The sequence below is a fragment of the Octopus bimaculoides genome, chromosome 7 (genome assembly GCF_001194135.2).
Source record: "Octopus bimaculoides isolate UCB-OBI-ISO-001 chromosome 7, ASM119413v2, whole genome shotgun sequence".
NCBI classification, from domain to species: domain Eukaryota; kingdom Metazoa; phylum Mollusca; class Cephalopoda; order Octopoda; family Octopodidae; genus Octopus; species Octopus bimaculoides.
The window spans coordinates 35,483,456-35,490,708 of NC_068987.1; positions in this window are offsets into that span (position 1 = coordinate 35,483,456).

Here is a 7,253-nt window from a genome sequence, read left to right on the forward strand (position 1 = left end):
ACAGCAACAACAACAACAACAACAGCAACAACAACAACAACAGCAACAACAACAACAACAACAGCAACAACAAGAGTATAGTTGACCAAATTATGCACTGTTTATCTTGATATGTGATTACCATAACACGTACATATCGTTCTCATTAATGTGCCTGATATACCCTTATCAGACGAATAGTCATGATGTGCATATTAGGTTTCGTATAACTGTACCCCAGTGTCACTTAAATGGCTCCTTATAATAATAATGACACTTTAATGGCACTTTATAAACATAACACTGATGGTTTCAAATTTTTTGCAGAAAGCCAACGATCTCAAAGGATGCGCTTGTATCCATGTGCATGTTTGAAATGAAAGGGAAAAAGGGAAATCGTTTAGATATCTTCCTGGTTAGCAGATATTAGTTCTGTTAATGTGGATTATTGTTGCTGTCGGTGATAGGCAAGATGATGACGATATTACTGCTGTACAATGTTCCTGCTACTGGGCCTGCGGTGTCGTCTGCTATGGGCTCTCCGCTCTCCCACATATTGTTGGGTACGAACTTTGAAGCAGTTTTCCATATACACTATATATTATCTTTCTACGCTCGACCGCAACACGCAGATCCACTCCACAGGGAGGCTGGATAAATTCTGAGACCTTTTTTTCCTTTCTCAAGTTTTATCTGCAAAAGGTTCTCCAACGTAATCCTACACAAAATCTCCCCTTCCATCGAGAAGTATCTCGCTTCTTTCCAAAGGTCACAAGTTAATCATCACCAAACGAACAACCCGGATGAAACTCTATCTTGGTACAATGTACTTTTGTCCCAAACACGTTGAGTGATAGTTCCCCTTCGCTGATGGGAGCTATGATGTACTTCATCGAGATAACTTTGATTATGAAAAGAACCTCCAGTCCCTGAACTGCCTTGCTCTTGAAACATGATCTACAGTAGTACATATTTCTTCCAGGCATTCACCACGTGGGAGTGCGTCGCTGGGCATTGAGTTTTAGCCGATACATAGCTAGATTTACCCATTTTTTTTCTGTGCCATGAGATGGCAACAAATGCATTCTTCCCATTCACCATCACCAGCTGCTTCACCTTTGTTAGGTGCGTCACCCACTTGTTTAGAACGGACGCGAGGTACTTAGTTGATTTCGCCACCATTTAATCGAACAATTGTTTGCCGATGGAGTCTCTAGGATCACTTTTCTTTTGTTATTTCTGTCATTGTTTCTACTTACACTGCTTATATTGTTGTTGCTGATTGTGTTACTTTGCTTGTCGCTGTTCATTATTGTTAAAAGTTTTGTTATAAACACCGTTGATATAGCGGTTGTGCTGATGGTGTTTTCTCGTGCAGGCTCCTAATAACGTGTGAAGAGTTTTCACTTACCCTTTATGATAAAAGTTGGCAATCATTCTCTTCATTCTGTGAATTAGGCATCCTTTTTTAAAGTTTTAGCAAAATATTATTTAACAATATACAAATCATTTCAACAATATTTATCAAATCTTTAGGTGATGCAAAGCACGTCTAAAACAAGCCATAAGAATTTTAATAATGGTTGTTGCAAATTTCGCTATTGTACCATCCCGCACGTCAGATGTGAATAGAAATAAGAGATCAAATATATTTTATACATAACCATACTCATATTAACTTTATACATTATATTTATTTACCCACCGGATATTCCCTCACATTTGCACATACTCTCATCTCTTCACATACAAGCTGTCACACCAGGCACCTAATGATTACACACGCATACGCACACATACCACCACATAGAGCAACATGCATCACATGCACCAACACTCTACTTCCTTAGTCAATTATCTCACTATTCATACGTATTTGTACAGTTCTACAGATGACACACAAGATTTTCATAAACTACTATTTGCCAAATGGTAACCAAAAGCAGATTTGGCTGTGGCTGAACACATACGCATGAATACATGCACGCATACAAAAACACATACACATACAGACTAGGTAGCTTGCATACACCAAAACGAAACAGAGAAAGAAAAAAGGCAATTAAATATCATTGAACCAAACATACACAACCATACACGCACACACTTCGATTCAAAATCACAGTGATGCTCAAATATATAAATAAAGTAAAGAAGAATCTAAGAGATATATCCCTACAAAATTGTAATAACGAGTCATTCATGAGTTTCGTCAGGCGAGGAAATAATTTTGAGAAAACAATTAATTGATTAAGAAATTTGTGAAATATTTAAAGACGTAATTCATACTAATAAAAAGATGGGAAATGCAATCAAGTGTCATGTTTTTATTTCTAGTTTCAAATGACGTTTCCAAGGTACAACTCTTTTAAATAATTATAATATTAGGAATCACGCAAAACATATATAAGTCCCAAACTTACACACACACACAAAATCACGCGTGTGTGTAGGTGCAGTATCCCAGAACGTTTAGAATGTTCGCTTGCCGATCTCTTGCGGTGACATCATTACTAAAATATTATTTTGCCTTACTGCTAAAAAGCAAATGGGTTAAACCTTTCAGTGAGACTTTTAATACATCAAAAGCTTGAATATTATCATTTAGTTTCTTTGCCAGTTGAGAGAAAATGAATGATACTTTAATGGAGTTAAAAAATATGTTACTTTGAATTAAACAGGACAGACTTTAAATGTTTGAACGACGTAAGACAGGATGTTCGGGATAAATTTCATGTCATTTATGTTTTTATCACTCCTGTTGTCAGGAATAGCTTGATGCATTGATAAGCAGTCGACAGCTTTGGAGATCACAAGGATTGAAATAGTTGTTCACAAAAAAATTAGCTGACATGGCGGACTAGAAGCTACGTGAATAATGGTGAAAGTTACTGGTATGATGACTATTCGAACCAGGTATCACAACTCAGACGTCTTGACTACGACGAGCTCTGTGAACACTGTAAACGTTATAAAACGTGACCTGGAGAGCTGCAAGGGATACTACAATACCGCAACCAGTAGGAAGAAACATAGCAGACATTCTGACTCTGTCGGCAACTGGAATATGTCCTCATATATTTGAAGAGGTTCTTTGGTCCGATTTAGACTGTTATGTGAAGCTGCGGAATATTGTGCTCAATCCGTGGCTGAAGAGGGTGTCTGCCGAAAGTCCTTATGAATGGCAGCAGGACTTGGCAATTTATCACAACGTAATGAGTTAAAAGCTGTTTTCGAAGAATTTCTAAGAGCTCACTAGCACCGACCTCCAGATTTTGTCGATAGTATTTCCAAGAATTACTATATGTATGTTGTGGTTGAGAAAGACAACAAGCGCTATGTCTGCAATATAAAAGCCTATAAAGTGGCTAAGATGGAGGAAGTGTTGGGAGATCCTCCCAAAGACGCAGTGACGTACCCATGTGCTAAGTTTTGTATTTACTTGAAGCCCTGGGGAAAGCTGAAGGTGGCTACTTTGCGTAAACTGTCATCTGCCTGACATAGTCTAGCTCAGATTTTCTGATTTTTTAAAAGTAATTTCATGTTTGGATGGAATATTATATTATGTTTCCTTTTTATGCAAACCGCCAAATTTGGTCTGAAGACTTGTACTTTATTGAAGAATAAATAAACATTTATTTACCATCAGAATATCAACACTGTCAGCGAAACATATCGTTAGAAAGGTATAGAAAAATAATACAAGACAAATAATTAGTTGTACGGACATCGTATTTATTTATGCAACCATAATATACTAATAAGTATATTAAACGCATTATAAATCAATACTATGTACTACTGTGTTAGCAGTGCCATTAAATCTCATGTTAAGGATATCTCTACAGAGTTTTCTATAGAAATTATAGCCAGCAATGATTTGCTACAAGGTTTCGTATCCGCATAGGTCTAATGCAAACAACAATGTGATGGAAGATGAAGGAATAGGTAACTTTGTATATTAACATTTCAGTTCTTGCTCTTCAGTATCATCACCAGCCCAATAATCATCCGCGAAATCGTTGCTTAAACTCCTGAAATATGCTTATACACACACTATCTACTTTTCCATCATCGATAGCATTGTTTTATACATTAGTCGCATTCAGATATGAAACGTCGCAACAAATCAGTGCTAGATGTAATTTCTGGAGAAAAAATGTGTGGAGATAACCTTAACAAACAGAAGGCAATTGTTTAACATTAATGCTACCTATATAGAGTCATATATATATATATATATATATATATATATATATATATATATATATTGCTTTCTTTACAATGCTGCATATTCAAATTGATACCTTTACAGATGTTAAATAATCCAATATCAGTTAAATCAAACACAATTCCTTCGGAGACATCTAATGAGATTGATAAAAAGGATTTCATTATTTTTTTGTCCAACCTTCACGTTTCAAAATACAATGATGTCTATTGTAACAACTTTCGATACTTGCTGGCGGGATGTAGTTACATGGAGAGAAATAAAGATTATTGAAACGTAGCATGTAGGCCACCGAAATCCAAGCGATATGATCGCAGTAAACCAACCTTCACGCTTGAATTTTTTATATTAAAACTTCCTTGATTAAAATGTTAATGTCCTTTGACGTTCATGTCAGTTTTGTTTTTCCCTCGGGTAAATTTTCTACTACCCGACTGTCAATTCTGTGACAAATAAACTAATGTTAAAGCACGCAAGTACTGAGTGCAAAATGTATGCTCATGTTTAGAAGCACTGTTTATAACGACTTCCTTCGTTTCTTGCATATTGCTTCATTAATCGCTACGCGGAAGGGATGTAAACATCTATTCCCTGCGATCCTCCAAATAAAAACACATTAGTGGTGTTCTCTCTAGTGAACTCAAAGCAACATTACAGACTTCAATTGCAACTCTCCTTACCAAAACGTGATTAGAGAACGGAAGATTACACATTACTTTATTCTTTATACTTTCACACACAGTGAGAGAATGCGAAATATAATATTAAATTTTACAGAACGTATTAACGTAACATTAATGTATCATGAATGTATGTTGCCAACTAAACTGCAGCGTTTAATATCCACAAGCGATTCGTGTTATAAATCCTATTAAAAATGATATATGATACAGAATTACAATGGAATTATTCCAGTGTATATTATATCAACAATGTTTGATATTTCAATATTTGTTGCTTATTTTCTCTTAGTTATCTAAACGGCATTGTAATCTTGCTGACGGTAAAAATAAATATAAAACGCGAAAGCATAATAAATACGTGAATATGTAAGCAAATAAATAAATGTTTTTCATTAAATAATATGCTCAATTACGTATCTATCCATATCCATATGGCGTTTTATTTCTGATATAATCATGAATGTATGCAGATATTGACTGCCTGAAAGAGATGAATGCATGTGTTGAACAATCTGCTACGTTCTTTTGCACATCAAAATTATTCTATTATTTTCTTATTCTTTATTTAAAAAGCACAGAATGAAAACAGTTGTTATCTCACAGTGTTTCAAAGAGAGCAAAATCGTGGCAGTCGAATAATAATAATGATTAAAAAAAATATACGGCTGCGGTGTACTGTTAATATAGGCTGCAATCATACTGCAATCGTTAATCTGAAATGTAGAAACATTTCATGAAAAAGAAAATACATCGTTGAAATTTTCTCGGTATCAGCTGTTATTAAATATTAACGGAGATATGAAAACGGTGTCTAATATTTAGTTTCTAATTTAGGTCCCTTGTGTGAATCTATCTAGAGTCTGAAGAAATTAGGGATTGGAACTGCATATCTAAACAATGTGACATGGTTAACTGACAAACTATACTTATTAGAAATTATAATATTTGAATATATTTCTGCATATACATGGAAAGAAAGAGGTCAAGGAGCCGCTAAATCTACACACATACACCCATAAACTTATGCATATACACACAGAAGATATATGTAAATATACATCCTCACTTATGGTCTTGAATATTAGGTGATGACCGAATGAGTATGATCGCGAATATAATTGGTTGAAATGGAAGATCTTCGAGGATAACAAGTGAAACGTTACTTGAAAGGGAGCGTCGCAGTGAGATCAGGATGCCTGATCGAGAAACTATGAGATCTCTTATCTTTAAGCTTTTACTTGTTTCGGTTATTTGAATGCAGTCACGCTGGAACACAGCCTTGAAGTAATTAAGTCAAATAAATGAACCTCATGACTTTTTATAAGCCTAGTACTTATTGTATCGCTGTCTCTTGCATAATCACTAAGTTACAGGGACGAAACAGCACGAACAGCGGTTGTGAAATTGTAGCGGTGGTAGTGGTTGGACGAATACAGACACAAATAAAAACATATAAATACATACAGCTCTTGCGGCTCTACGGCTCGGTGTTAATGCAGATGCCCAACTACTCAAATGTAAACGTGATATATCTTCAATATGCAACAGCGTTTTATAAAGTCGACCATAATATGATATGTCACAAACTGCGTGATCTTAACATAGTTGGAAATATTGGAAAGTGATTACACGACACTCTAAAAGATAGAAATCAGGTAATAGTGGCCAACGGAGCCACCTCAAAGGAAACACAAACATTAAGTGGTGTTGCACAGGGCATTGTCTTAGGGCCACTGCTATTTAGAGTGGCCCTCTCAGATTTGCTCTCAGCTGCTCATAGAGCCACCGTTGTTAGTTATACAGATGACACGAAAGTCTCCCAGAGGATTCAGAACCCTGGGAATATTGTGCATCTGCAATGGGAGTTAGTCTCAAAATACTGGTGGGCTGAGGACAACATCACGCAGCTTAATGCAAGAAAGTTCCAAGCTCTGCGCTAGTGGCACACAGAGCTGAACGAAATGCATATAGGATACACTGACCCAGGAGGAATTGCAATCTCGGAATAAAAATCAATGCGTGACCTGGACATTGACATGATCAATATGTATCTCTCTAGCTGAATATTACTTACGTGGCAATAAAACGCAGACGTCTAGCTGGCTGGATCTTCCGAACTTTCTGAACGGCAGAAGAGGAAACCATGATGGTCCTTTGGAGGACATATGTCCTCAGCCGCTTAGAATACTGTTCACAAGGCTTTGGTCGGCTCGAGGCTATGGTAGAAAACACTAGCACAATGTTCCACGCAGTGGTACTGTACACGGAACCATGCGGTTTGGAAGCAAGTGTCTTACCACGGTGAAAGCCGAGACAAATAAAGGGAAACATTTGAGTAAGTGAAAAAATATCGGGATAAA